Source organism: Miscanthus floridulus, chromosome 4, assembly GCF_019320115.1.
Source record: "Miscanthus floridulus cultivar M001 chromosome 4, ASM1932011v1, whole genome shotgun sequence".
NCBI classification, from domain to species: domain Eukaryota; kingdom Viridiplantae; phylum Streptophyta; class Magnoliopsida; order Poales; family Poaceae; genus Miscanthus; species Miscanthus floridulus.
The window spans coordinates 122,754,979-122,770,190 of record NC_089583.1 but is presented as its reverse complement, the minus strand read 5'-3'; the positions used below and the strand labels follow the sequence as shown (position 1 = coordinate 122,770,190).

The following is a 15,212-nucleotide window of genomic DNA, read 5'->3' as shown; positions in this document are numbered from 1 at the left end:
TAAAAAAAAATTAACAGCAAACATTATTATCTTTGATTACCCATTAAAAAGAATATAGTTTCACTACGTATGAATTATATATTATGAAAATATTTCTCGTTAAAAACATCTTATATCATAAACTTATATTTTTTAAAGAAAAAATTGATGATCAAAGACACAAATGTCCGACTTAAACAAAACATATACGACATGTAAAAAAAACAAACAGAGGACCAAGTGTGCATAAGAATTGGCACCCATGGACCGACATGGATAAGGTGCTCCACAGTAATGTCTAACTTGCTTGTTTGGAATTGATAAAAAACTGGTTGCAAATTCCAATCTAGCCTATGATCTTGTTTGGAATTCTTAGCCCTTGACTTTTACTTGGTCTTGACTTTTACTTGGTCGACCAATGCACGTGTGAGCCGCACGAGAGCCCCAATATAATCTCCAACTCCAAATATCAATTATTTGACGGACCTCACCTCATGATATGAACACTGTCAACGGAGCTAGGCCCTGTTTTGTTTCTACATGCCCTCCTAAAATTCCTGTCACATCGAATGTTTAGACACATATATAAAGTATTAAATATAGACTAATTACGAAACTAATTACACAACTTGCGACTAATTTGCGAGACGAATCTTTTAAGCCTAACTAGTCTATGATTGGACAGCGTTGTGCTACAGTAAACATGTGCTAATGACAGATTAATTAGGCTTAAAAAATCGTCTCGCCAATTAGCCTCCATCTATATAATTGGTTTTATAATTAATCTATATTTAATGCTCTTTATTAGTATCTAAACATTCGATGTAACATGAATTTTAGGAGCGACTAAAGAACCAAACACTCCCTTAATATAGTACGTAATATTTAAATGAATGCGGATTCGTAAGCATCAGTCAAATGTTCTCCGTGCTGTGCATTACTGAACAGGCGGTGTTGCAACATCTTATCATCCTCTTCGCTTATGCTGAAATTTGACTTATGCTGATGCTGTGCTGATTTGTTGTGAGAGAAAAATACTATTTATTTGCTGAAAAGTAGTTCAAGCAAACAGAGTGTATTCACCACATATGCACTAAATTTGGCAAATTTCTTATCTTCCATGTTCTAAATTACTCGTGATAGAAAGGATACAATCGCCGTAAGTTTCTCATCTTCCATCAGCTTGAAAGCGCCAACAGCACTTTATGAAAGTTTCCATGCTACTCCAATCTGACCACGCCCACTCTTGCGGCTCACTGTATGCAATTTTTATTCCTTTTTATTTACGTCATTTATCTCACAATAAAATAGCTTCAGCCGACTTATAAACCACAGAAACCATCAGCCGAACGTCTCAAAAAGTACTAGCTGAAGACTGACTCAGACGTGTTGGGATAAAGTTCTATTTGTCCTTCCAAAGGTGTTTCCATCATAGAAACAACCTGCCCCTCCCTCCATACAGCCTGTTCGTTTCGGCTGAAACGATCGTGGATTATAAGTCAGAAGTACTGTTGACTGGTTTGGTGTGAGAGAAAAAACACTGTTGTAGCTTATAATCCACGATCAGTATAAGCCGAAACGAACAGACCACTAGTTTACTACTGCAAAAGTTGAAGCTAGCTGTCAAATGCTTCCTTTCCATGGGCGTGTTTATGGTGGTTTATTGATGAGATAATAACGAAGTAATATATGGTGTGTCGTTTAACTTCTGGCTCTGGGAGAAGTATCTTGGAAGCTGTAAGTAAGTAAGTAGTGGCAGGGAATTAGCCTTTGTGTGCTTGGTTTGCTTGACTGACAAGCCGGATGGGAAGCCTCCATCTCCATGCAATGCAAATGCAGATGCAAATCAGGTCAGTCAACGGACGCACCGTCAGCATCTCCCTCCCTCCCTTGACTGGAATTCCTTGCACCTCGCCTGCCTGACTGCCTTATATTCTTCCACTCCCTTTCACATCCTAGAACTTAAATTGCTCCATTTGGAGTTCTTTACATCAGCTGCTGGTCGTCAGTTCGCTTGCTCATATACACGATCATAGATTATAAGCTAGAATAAGTATTTTTCTCTCACACCAAACCAACCAGCAGTAAATAATCCACGATCGTTTACGGCCTGCCGAACCGGCTGCGTTTCGTTGATCTATTTAGAGCACTGACAAGTACAGACAGGACCGGAGGAAATTGTAGCAGCTACTAGTATCATCAGGCTGTTCGGGTGACATGAAAAATAAGCCAAAATACTGTTCCAGCTGAATTATTGTGAGAGAAAAATATTGTTCTAACTGAAAGGACACTGTTCATGTGAACAATGTCCGCGTGAGTGGGCTAGCCAGCACCAACCCAGCCAGCCAGCCAGCCGAACAGGCGCTATGCAGACAATTTGAATCAAGTATGACGCAGACAATTTCTTTGCCAGCACCAGCCCAGCCAGCCAGCGTGAATGGGGAACTGCTGCACAGGCTCTGCAAAGTGCGCCAATGCCTCCACTCCATTTGAATCAAGTAAGACGCAGGCAATTTCTTTGCCGCTTTCTCTAATTTCTCATATTTTTCATCCTCTGAGTCGATCGGGGTGGAGTCGTGAAAGATGATGCAAGCAACTGTCCTGATTGCAATCTTGATCATCGATTTCTTTCAGAGGTCACAAGCAGGAGCACCGCGTCCAATAACAGTAACTCGACGACGACCGCCAATAAGCTAGCGTCGCGCCGCAGCATCGGCAGCTCGTCGGCCTTGTCCGGGCAGCTAGCGGGCTCCGACGTGCAGGTGCAGGCGGCGAGCGCCGGGACCGGGGCCGGGGCCGGGGCCGGGGTTGGGCTCAAGTCGTTCAGCATGAGCGAGCTGCGGGCGGCGACCAAGAACTTCGGGTCCACGTCGTACCTGGGCGAGGGCGGGTTCGGGTGCGTGTACAAGGGGTGGATCGACGAGGCGACGCTGGCGCCGACGAGACCCGGCGTCGGCCGGATGGTGGCCATCAAGAAGCTCAAGGAGGAGAGCTTCCAGGGCCACCGGGAGTGGCTGGCCGAGGTCACCTACCTGGGCCAGCTCCACCACGCCAACCTCGTCACCCTCGTCGGCTACTGCTCCGACTCCGGCGCCAACAAGCTGCTGGTGTACGAGTACATGCTGCGCGGCAGCCTGGAGAACCACCTCTTCCGCCGCGCCACGCAGCCGCTGTCATGGCCCATGCGCGTCTCCATCGCCATCGACGTCGCGCGCGGCCTGGCGTTCCTGCACTCCCGCGACGACAGCCCCGTCATCTTCCGCGACCTCAAGTCCTCCAACGTCCTCCTCGACTCCGACTACCGGGCCAAGCTGTCGGACTTCGGGCTGGCCAGGAACGGGCCCACGGGGGACAAGAGCCACGTCACCACGCGCGTCGTGGGCACCCGCGGATACGCCGCGCCGGAGTACATCGCGACGGGCCACCTGTCGACGAAGAGCGACGTGTACAGCTTCGGCGTGGTGATGCTGGAGCTCATGACGGGGCGGCACGCCGTGGACGACGCCCGCGGCGGGTCGGCGGCGACGCTGGTGGACTGGGTGTACCCGCAGCTCGGGGATCGCCGGAAGGTGATCCGGATCATGGACACCAGGCTAGGCGGGCAGTACCCCAAGAAAGCAGGCGCAGGAGATGGCCGCGCTCGCGCTGCGCTGCCTCCAGAACGACCCCAAGAAACGCCCCGCCATGGTCGACGCCGTCCTGCCGGAGCTCGAGCAGCTGCAGCAGCACAACAGCCCCAAGTCCTCCTCCTACACCTCGTCCACGCCGCCGCCGCCGGTGCACGGACGACCAGGACGCCCCCACTCCAAGTCTAAGAGCTAGCTGGAGCTAGATTTTGTTGCACTTTATGCTTGCCTTTGTTTCATGTGTTCAATGTAGATGATACAGATTGTATGTAGCTAAGGATCGTAGATAGTGGTTTGTTTTCTCTTTTCTGTGCAGATTGAGATTGCTGTATTGCGTTCAAAAAGATTGAGATTGCCGTGAATTGATCATCTGTTGTTTTCCGTACACACAGGTAGCACTGTCAGCAGCGACGACCTTTTGCTATACGACTATTCACATTGTAGCAGCGACCATCGCTTCTATACGACTGTCATGATTTAGAGGTCATTGTTGGAATTGCTGCTCTTAGGGCACGTACAACGGGCCTTCGGATGCCCTGATGTGAAAATTGCAAAAAAAAAAAAAAAAAAAACACCCCCAGTTCGCAGCAGTAAATGAAGGAAGAGAATGGAGCCGTCTCTTCGCGAGACGACAGGCAAGCGCTCGTGCTATGAGGCGCAGTGGCCGACGCGCGGATCAGCTATACACGCGGGCGAGAGAAAGATTGCGCCAAAATCGTGCCTCTTCTCCTGCTCGCAGGCATATTCGGTGGGCAGCAGCCACTGTCGGACCTTCACGCGCGGCCAGTCGCCGGGCCTCCACCCTCCAGCCGCGGGCGCTGCCGGGCTTGACCGTCCCGCGCAAGCAGCAGCAGGTCCGCCCTGCAACTTCTCCTCCAGATGGAGTGCGCCGGTCTCCGGCACCCTTCATATGTCTAGCACGAGCGAGGAACCAACAGTGGCTCCATGGCTAGATCTTGCGATTCACCCCTAACATGTACTCCCTGCTCATTGTCATGGTTAATTTGATATTATTTCCAGATAATAATAATTAGTTTCTCTTATTTGTAACAATTAACTAGCGCTTGAATAGGTTATTTTATATCGACAAGCAACACAATATGATGCATGAATCATATTCATGCTTGAACTTAAGCTATATAAGCATTAAATAATTTATAGACAGTGAAATATATAACCATTGTACAAGCTGTCTCTTGAGTCCTCTGGAAAAAAAAAACTTACAGACAGCAAGCCGTGTACATGCCCTTACTGTTTTTAATCGCATTGTATGCAGCCTAAACAGGAGGGCAGAAGACACTATGGATACACGTGGGTGAATTAGGAGGTTTTAACTTTGGTCTGTCTGATGACTCGATTGGATAGAACTCAACTGACCGAAATAAACAATACAGAGCAGCTTTTGTTCAGTCAGCGTTCCAGCACCCGGACGTGCACGCAAACTCTTCTATTTTTTCTATTCCTTGTTGACGAGACTACTTTACCTGAACATGATTTTATATATTTTTGTTGTTGTTGCATCAAAGCATGTAATTAAAAATGGTTGGAATTGGAAGGAGAAACGAGATTTAAATTTTCATTGCATCAGGACTGATTTTCTTTTCCTTTTCCTTTTAGAAAAAAAGAACCGCGTTTATACTATACACGTTTTAGCTATGACCAGTTGATCAATTTGTCGCGGTAATGAACAACACTGGCTGCTTTACTAAATTATCTGTTTGGGGTGATAGTTTTCGAGAACTATAACTGTAGTGTTATAAATTAAAGAGATTAAAAATAATTTAGAAAAAATAGTTCTGAGGAGAGTTGTTAGAACTTAAAAAAGATTGCACTTTTGGCAAAATTATGGTTTTAGAAACTATAAAAATTATTGAATCAGAGATCCGGCAGATTTTAATAAAAATCAAAGTATTTCTCTAATACTCAAATAATATTTTGCATCTAATCTAAACAGGAGCATCTCCAGAAGTTTTATTAAAAAAATCCGTATTTTGATTTTTTAGAATAAAAAGGTACCCCCAACAGTTCAGTAAAAAGGCTCCTTAATTAAAAATAAAAAGTTGTCAAACACTTCAACTCGTAAGTAGACGTATGAGTAAATTAATAAAATAAATGGTTCTAGATGAGAAAGTAGTAAGAGATAAAAAAATAAAAAAGAGTGTAGTTAGTTAGAAATAGTTTTGGGTTCCTAACACAAAATCTTTTAGAACATTATTATAGCATACTGTTGAGCAAGAACATAACTTAAAGTTGTTATTTTTTTCTATTAATTTGCTAGATCTATTAGTTTAGTAAGTAAACTATATCAAACTTTTGGAGGTGTGACAAAGAGACCGGTGGCGCTGATATGGCCGGGAGGCCGATTTGGCAGGGAGGAGTGAGGGGGGATTGAGCCCCCGTACTCCCGGCCTTCGCCCTTCCACCAATCATGTGTTGCCTACCCAAATGGCCACTCTATCACCCACTTTCACTCCTCGCTCCCGAAACTGTCCATGCCACACAACTGGTGCCATCCGCCAAAGAATCGGCCACACACCCTAGATCGGGTGACTTGGGTTATTGTCATCGCTCCGAGCTATAGCCCTATCTCCACCACCCTTGAGTTCGCTGATGAGGCCTCCCCATGTCACCCTGCGCAACCACACCGATGCTCCGCCCACGGCTACCCAAAGACAAAAGACGTCATGTCAATTGGGGATGAGTCCATTCTCTCATTTTTGCTGGAACATACTCGCTTTGAATCTTCATTGAATATTCCAACTAATGGTATCGCCGCGTTCTACTCCATCCATGGCCAAGCACTGGGTGGATGGAGGGTCTCCCTATCCTATCCTATCCTATCCTTGTTTGTCCTTAGAACTAAATAGTCACACATCCTATTTATGCGAGGGGTTGTTTGGCTGGCCTCTAGGCAACCTTGTCTATCAGGAGCTACAACCCACATGTTTGTTTGGAGACCTCCCAGACAACTTTTAGTCCATGCAACAATTTTTACTTCAGACCTCTAAAATCAAGGGGTGGTTTGGTTGTAGCCCTATTGCGAGACAACTTGGCCAGTCATCTATCCCAACTTCAAGCCTCCAAAATTCAACGCATGCTCCAACCAAACACGCCCTAAGGGGCTATTTGGTCTCTGATTTAGGAACCTTGCCTAGGCCAAACATGGCTCCAAGATGTTCGATTTCGAGCGACTATGGGATGAATGCACCTGTCTGGGCGAGAGCCCCCATGTTAGGACGTCATCAAAACATGCTTTTGACTGCCTGGGATTTATGCCTAGGTCAGCCAGACAGCTCTGCCCTACCCGAGCTTAAATCAAACATGTTAATTTCAACTACCTAGGACCACGAGGGCAAGTATATTGACGCTGCCTTCATAGTGCCACATAATTTAAGACGACTTAATTGACATATGTACAATGATTGTTTTTAAAGTTATCTTGTAGTAACTCATAATTTTTTAATTTATGCATAGAGTTAAAATAAAGTTATGAGTTGCATGACAACAACTAATATAATGGTACAACCGTTGTTTCACATTGTCTTAAATTTTAGCTCATGAGACGGTTGTTTCGCAAAACAACGACCTTTTTGTTCTGCCCTCCCTCTTTCCTCCGTATCAAATTGTACGTGACGGCCTTTGCTCCCTATTCTGTTTGGATCCTCCGGATTTTAAGAATCTGGATAGAAAAAATCCCACATCCTAGATTCTCATCCAAACGATTTATATTTTAGGGTTAGTTAGATATACGTCATAACAATTCTGTTGTTTTAGAAGCATGCCATTACTATTCACGAACTGTGCGAGTGCCATGATAGTTCTTATGAAAGCTAAAATATGCCATTATATACATCTGCGGCGTCTTTGGGCCCACGTGCAGGCGTATGGACACCCCTCCCACTCTATTGACCAGTAAAACGAAAAGGACGAACTAGAAGGGGATTTCCGCAAAATGGCTTTCTTCTTCCTTGGATCGGCCATGGCTGCCGTGAAGCTTCCAGTGCAGGGGCTAGCCGGGTAGCCAGTCGCAGCTGCGCGATGGGCACCCAAGGCAGCCACGACAAAGGGTTGGTGCGCGCACGGGGCGGCGGGGCGCTGTCGGCAGGTGATGTGGCGGCGGCGGCTCTACAGCGCGTAGGCGGAGACGGCTAGCGACGTGCGGTAGGGCGACGAGGTGAGGTGCAGGCGGCGGTGTGGCCGCGCGTGGCGCTAGGGTAGGGCAGCACGTGGGTGGCGTAGGACCGAGCGGCGGCGGCGGCGGGCCCCACACGGGCTGCCCAGGAAAGCAACGGAGGCCATGGAGGCGCGACTGGCTGCCGGCCCGGCGGTGGCGGCACAACAGCCCCCGCGCAACTAGTCGGCTGCTCGACGAAGGCCTGTCCGTGTGCTGTGTTCAACTAGGAAGAGGACAGAGAAAGGGGATGACACATTGGGCCTGCCAGTAAATGAGATAGACTGAGAGGGGCTTTTGGGTCTATACGAAAATACAAAATTATCCGTACACTTGCACATGGGCTCAAAGACGTTGTATACGTATATAATGGCATATTTTAGCTTTGACGAGAATTGTAATGTCAGTGGTATAGTTTCTTGAACAACAATGGTGTGTTTCAGAAATGGTAAAGTTATAATAGCACAGATCCAATTAGCCCTATATTTTATAGAGATTCTCTCATAATTTTAGAATCTCGAAATCTAATAAAATTGTTAGGAGTTTTTATCTGGGTTCACAAAACCACTTGCAATTCAGACAGCACCTAACTCAAAACCACTTGCAATCAAATACAACTGTTGGATTCCTTTTATCCGCAATTAGACTGTCTCCAACAAGAAACCCATATAGGCATCTAAACCCAAAATAGGTAGCAAGAGATCTAAAATCAGCCTCCAACAGAGTACCTATACGGAAAATCTATTTTGGGTTACCTGAGAGGCACAACCTAAATATGGGCATCATCTCTCCTGAAAATCCATTTGCAGAAAATATTCTCTTTTGGGTCTTGTTGTTGGAGAATATGCTGAATATGTATTGAACCTTTTGCCTATAAAGAACAAATGGATCTTATATTCTGGACGTTGCTGTTGAAGAAAGCCTTATACGCATTAGGATCCAAACGACACCTAAATAAACAGGCCGATTTGAACTGCCTGGGCCAGGGTTGATTGCCGCACGCTATAGTCACTCACACCTAGGCTATGGAGGTGGCATCAGCGAGGGAGCGGAAGAGGCAGCGCGAGGGCGATGCGAGCAAGGGTGACGCGAGGATGCACGAGGTATGGAAGAGGCTGCTCGAGGCGGTGGCTGGGAAGCCTCAGTACACATACCTGCCTATCACCGACACCCTCAAGGTTCCCGGCGTCCGGGTCTGCCTATTCGTCGTCGTCGCTGAGATCAGTGCCGTCGTCCACAGCCGTGGCACGGGTGAGCCTCACTCTCAACCCCTCCCCTCCTCTCCTTTCGCGCTGCGCACCCACCGTCGGCCACATCATAGGGTTTAGTCCAGATTTTAGCAGGATAAGAGTTGGCGGTTTGTGCGTAAGCTGTTGCAGGCTGTATGCTTCCTTCTTCAGTTATTCTTCAGTCTGATTCACCTAGTGTTTGTTATCGGTTGCAAATGCTGCGGAGGCAGGGAAATGTTAGCACCCGACGGCGCTGGGGAAGAATAAGTGCGGGAAGAATAGGAATTACAGCGATTGAGCTATGATGAATGATTAAAACTCGATTTAGGGTTTTACAATTTTCTGTTCATGTCCCTCTCCCCATTCCTCTTTGCTACTTATACTATGTCTCCTAGTTGATCCAGGATGGACCAATCGCCCGCGAGCTGGGCTTTGTGACTCTCTTGGGCCGAATTGGTGGTGGGCCGGTAGGCAAGCTAGAAGTAGCAGCTTCTTCTTCAGGTGCTTGGCTAGCGTTGCTGACATTCCCTGGGTCTTCAGAGCCGGCATGTCCCCAGGCCGGCGCACGCGGGAATTGCTGACGTAGAGTGACGAGCGGCTCCTAGGTAGCCAACTCAGGTGGAGTATGCGACCACTGGATGAGACCCTGCTCCATGGGGTGATCTCTCGAAGTCCAGCGACGCTGTAGAATACGAAGTGGAACTTGGAAAACATGTAAGTCAGATGGCAATGCAGATGATACCTGTTGAGCACCTGGAGATAGCTTCAGCTGGGAAAACATGAAAAACCAGGTGAATAGATGAAGATGGTGGCAACTCCAATTTGTAAGCCACTGGCCCAAGCTTCTCAAGAATCTTGTAAGGGCCAAAGAAGCAAAATGACAGCTTGTGATTTGCATGGCGCATCAAAGAAGACTGCACATATGGTTGGAGCTTCAAGAACACCTTGTCACCCACTGAAAACACTCGCTCTAAGCGACCTTTGTCTGCTTAACGCTTCATGCGGTCTTGAGCACGCAACAAGTGTTGATGGATAAGCTCCTACATGTGTGCGCGACCAGCAAGCCAGGACTACAGATCTAGGATAGGAGCAATCGATTCCACATCTAGACCCATGTGTCGAGGAGGAAAGCCATATAGGACCTCAAAAGGCGACTTCTAATGCAGAATGGAAGGATGTATTGTACCAATACTCCACAAGTGACAACCAGTGATGCCACTGGGAGAGGCAGGAGTGAGTAAAATAGTGGAGAAAGGTCTCAAGGCATTGATTTACCCATTCAGTTTGTCCATCAGTCTACGGGTGGTACAAAGAGCTGAGGCAGAGAGAAGTACTGGCTGCTTTAAATAGAGCTTGCCAAAATAGACTTGTGAAGATCTTGTCGCGATCAGAGATGATGAATGTGGGCAGACCATGAAGGCGGTAGACATTGTCTAGGAACAGCTGAGCCACAGTCTTGGCCGTGAATGGGTGCTTCAACACGATGAAATGAGCAAATTTAGAGAACTTATCGACAACAACCAAAATGGCATTAGCAAACCCTGATGTTGGAAGTCCTTCGACAAAATCCATTGAAATGATCTCCCAGGAGCTTGTAGGAACCGACAGAGGTTGTAGAAGACCTAGGTAACGGGCGTGGTCAGGTTTAGCCTGTAAGCACACTAAATAGGATTGCACCATGTGCCAGACATTGGCTTTCATGCCGGTCTAGAAGAATAGATGTTTCAGTCTAGAGTATGTTGCTGGTGCTCCTGAGTGACCCCCCATTGGCCTAGCATTAAAGGCTGCCAAGACCTATTGTTGGATGGCTTTACTAGATCCCAACCAAATGCTCCCCCGATAGCGAATCACACCCTAGACCAGAGAATACTGAGGAATAGACTCTGGGTTTGTGGCCAACTGTGATAGCAGCTTTATAGCCTCTAAATCAGCCTGATAGCTAAGCACCACAACATCCAACCACTGATGTGTGATAGAGGAGATAGCCAGAATTTGCTCAGGATGGCGACGCCGAGACAAGGCATCCGCGGCTCCATTCTCGTTCCCCTTCTTGTATAGAATCTTGTACTAGAGACCCATTAGACGAGCAAACACCTTTTTCTACCATGCGATATGAAGGCGTTGGTCATTGAGGTGTGTTAAACTTTGATGATCCTTGTGGATATAGAACTCTGCTTGGAGAAGGTAATGTCGCCAATGATCCACTGCCAACAATATCGCCAAGTATTCCTTCTTGTAGACAGTTAGGCCCTAATTTCTTTTGCTAAGCGGCTTGCTAAAAAAGCAATAGGATGATTGTCTTGCTGGAGAACAGCTCCAATCCCTAAACCAGAAGCATCTGTCTCGATGTAGAATGACCGATTGAAATTGGGAAGAGCAAGTACTGGGGCCGAACAGAGAGAAGCTTTGAGCAGTGAAAAGGCTTCAGCATGAGTAGGGGTCCACATAAAGACTTGATCCTTCTTGAGCAACTCAGATAGGGGCTTAGCAAGAATATCAAAATGTCTGATGAATTTCCGATACTAACCTACCAGACTGAGAAACCCATAGAGTTCTCTGATATTAGATGGGATCGGCCAGTCGGCAACTGCATGCACCTTCGTAGGATCAGTAGACAAAGCCATCTGCACTAATCATGTGGCCTAGGTAGGATATGGACTACCGAGCAAAACTGCATTTGGATTTCTTCAACATCCACTGATCGCGCCGGAGCCAAGCAAAGACTTGTTGAAGATGCATGACATGAGACTCAAATGAAGGACTAAACACCAGTATGTTGTTAAAAAAGACAATGACAAATTTGCATAGTCTGGGAGCTAGGGTAACGTTCATCGCACCCTAGAATGTACCTGGTGCTCCTGTGAGACCAAAGGCCATCACATGAAACTCATATTAGCCTAAGTGGGTCTAGAATGCCGTTTTGAATTCCTCACCTTCGCGCAACAAAATCTGATGAAAGCCAGCCCGTAGATCTAGAGTAGAAAACCAGCAGGCATGTGCTATCTCATCCATGAGTTGGTCAAAGACCGGGACAAGAAACTTAGACTTCAGTGTCAAGGCGTTGAGGTGATGGAAATCCACACAAAATCAGTAGCCACCATCCTTTTTGTGTACCAGGAGTACCAGGGAAGAGAAGGAGCTATGGCTGTGCCTAATCAACCCCTGGGATAACATCTCTTGCACTTGTTTGTCAATCTCGTCCTTGAGCTTCAGTGGGTACCGATAAGGTCTCATGAGGACAGGTGCCGCTCCTGGTATCAGGGGTATCTCATGATCAGAGGCCCTTGATGGCGGTAAGGAAGTAGGAGGCTCAAACAAGTTAGAATAAGCATCCAACAGGGACTATAGCTCAACTGGCAATGGCAGCAAATCCGGTTCAGCTGCCTCATCGGCATCCACTGAATCAATGTGAAGCAACAACTACTGAGGGAAGGAAGTTGGAAGCCCCTGCAACATAGTTAACTGACCATTGTATGGAATCACCATCCACTTTTCCTGCCAATGGATCTGCATGGAACTGTATGTTGCCAACCAATCCATGCCAATCACCACATCAAAGGAGCCCAGTGGTAGCACCCTAAAGTCAGACTAAAAAGAACAATCACCAACTGACCAAGGAACTTGAAGCAGCATAGCCGAGCTGGTGAGCTGAGTTCCGCCAGCAACCAAGATAGAGCTAGACACTAGGACTGAAACAACACTTGTCAAGCGAGGGACCAAGGCTTCATGCACAAAGGAAGATGAGCTGCCTGAGTCGACCAAAATCTACAAACAAGCCTGTGAAGCAAATAGAGCGAGAAGATGGCACACCAGAAAGTGTAGATTTGGAGAGTGCTAAGCAACATTGTTCAGTAGGCGGAAACTCAATAGAATCAGCCAATTAATCCTCAGAAGAAAATGAATCCCATAGAGCATCAACTGCATGAAGAACCTCGGGAGCACAGATAGGGTCCTTACTCCACCTGGTGTTGCATTTGAAACACAGACCAAGAGCCCACCTATATGCCTTGACAGCCGCCATGGTTTGGTGGGTTGGCTGAGCAGCCGCCCCAGTCAGAGCCGCAGCAGCTAGAGCCACCACCTTGTCAGCATGTGGTGGAGGCGGGGGCAGCAGCAGGGGTGCTGCTGCGGCCGCTGGCAGTCGAGGGCGAAATGCAGCCTACCAATCACCTCCACGCAGGGCTCGCGGATTAGGAGTTGTGCCCACCTCTTTCTATAGTAAAGCGAGACAAACAACATCATCGAAATTTTGGGGACGCTGAACAAGAACTATTGCTTTAATGTCATAACAAAGTCCATCAATGAAACGCTGAGTGAAGAATAGTGGGTCGACATTAGGAGAATAGGAAATGAGCTGATCGACTAACTGTGAAAATGCAGTGACATAAGCTGAGACAGACGTCTGTTGATGGATACTGAACATTTGACGGAGGAGATGCTCATGCTGATCACAATCGAATCATTTGTGAAGCAAACGATGGAAGTAATCCCAAGTTGCTGAGGGCAGCTGGGGGGCAATAGATTGGTACCAAATCGCTGTTGGACCCTCCACATAGTGTTCGACTAAACCAATCCAAATAGAAGGATCAACAACATACGTGTTGAAATATTTCTCACATAGGGAACGCCAACGTTTTGGGTTGACCCCATCGAACGTTGGAAAGGGAAATTTAGGAAGCCGACCAGTCAGTGGTGGATCTAGGAAAAATTTTAGGGGGGCTGAACAACACATACCTCTGACTGCTGCTCGATCTTAAGTCTCAGCTCCACCTATGCTATACGACTTTGCCTAAAAATTCATAGGGGTTCCACTACTCTGGTTTGGGTAGGGAGGGCTCGAGCCCCCCCTGCCCCACCGTTGGATCCGCCCCTGCGGATAGTCAGTTGATTGGGATAGTTGGGATCAGGGTAGGGAGGGTGAACTAGTGGTAGAGGAGGGTGATTTTGGAGATGAAGGGGTCTGGAATGAAAATTGGGCTAGGGTGGTGGAGGGGGGTGAAATAGATGTGGGGGTGGATCGTGAACTAGCTTAGGCGTCGGGCATGGAGGAATGATGATGGGCGGTAGACAAAATTTAGATGCAAGAAGATGAGAGTGATGGTCAGGGGACATATCATTGGCCAGGACATGGGTCCAAGTCGTGATGACTCCGGACCCAGCATCCCATGTACTTATGTCGATGCGGTGCCCATTGGGTGATGTGGCATGCAGACTGGTCGCCGAACCAACGCAGTCGCTGTCGGTGGTGAATGAAGCGTGACCGGGCGGTGAGATGATTCATCGAACGCTTGGCGGTCAAGGTTCTTCACCAGCTTCTGGACGTCCTTTTGGATGTCATCCAGGATGTCATCCATGTCTGGGTGCCACGCTTCGAGATCCGCTAAGACCTTCTCAAGCGCGGCCACTCACGGATCGAACTCCTGCTTGATGGTAACGTTGTTGCTAGTCTCTAGATCGGTGAGGCAGTGGGCGTGGCCATTGGTGAAGGTTGCTTTGAGGGAGGCGAGGCGCTGTTCGACGGACATAGACATCGGATCCGAAAGCCGTGACTCGATCCGACCACGAGGGCAAGTATATTGACGCTGCCTTCATAGTGCCACATAATTTAAGACGACTTAATTGACATATGTACAATGATTGTTTTTAAAGTTATCTTGTAGTAACTCATAATTTTTTAATTTATGCATAGAGTTAAAATAAAGTTATGAGTTGCATGACAACAACTAATATAATGGTACAACCGTTGTTTCACATTGTCTTAAATTTTAGCTCATGAGACGGTTGTTTCGCAAAACAACGACCTTTTTGTTCTGCCCTCCCTCTTTCCTCCGTATCAAATTGTACGTGACGGCCTTTGCTCCCTATTCTGTTTGGATCCTCCGGATTTTAAGAATCTGGATAGAAAAAAATCCCACATCCTAGATTCTCATCCAAACGATTTATATTTTAGGGTTAGTTAGATATACGTCATAACAATTCTGTTGTTTTTAGAAGCATGCCATTACTATTCACGGAACTGTGCGAGTGCCATGATAGTTCTTATGAAAGCTAAAATATGCCATTATATACATCTGCAGGCGTCTTTGGGCCCACAGTGCAGGCGTATGGACACCCCTCCCACTCTATTGACCAGTAAAACGAAAAGGACGAACTAGAAGGGGATTTCCGCAAAATGGCTTTCTTCTTCCTTGGATCGGCCATGGCTGC

At 47.1% G+C, this 15,212-nt stretch overlaps 1 pseudogene; it reads left to right on the top strand.

The window, feature by feature from the left end:
* The first annotated feature begins 2,288 nt into the window (after positions 1–2,288).
* On the top strand, positions 2,289–3,954 carry LOC136552959 (probable serine/threonine-protein kinase PBL18; annotated as a pseudogene).
* Positions 3,955–15,212: the final 11,258 nt, after the last annotated feature.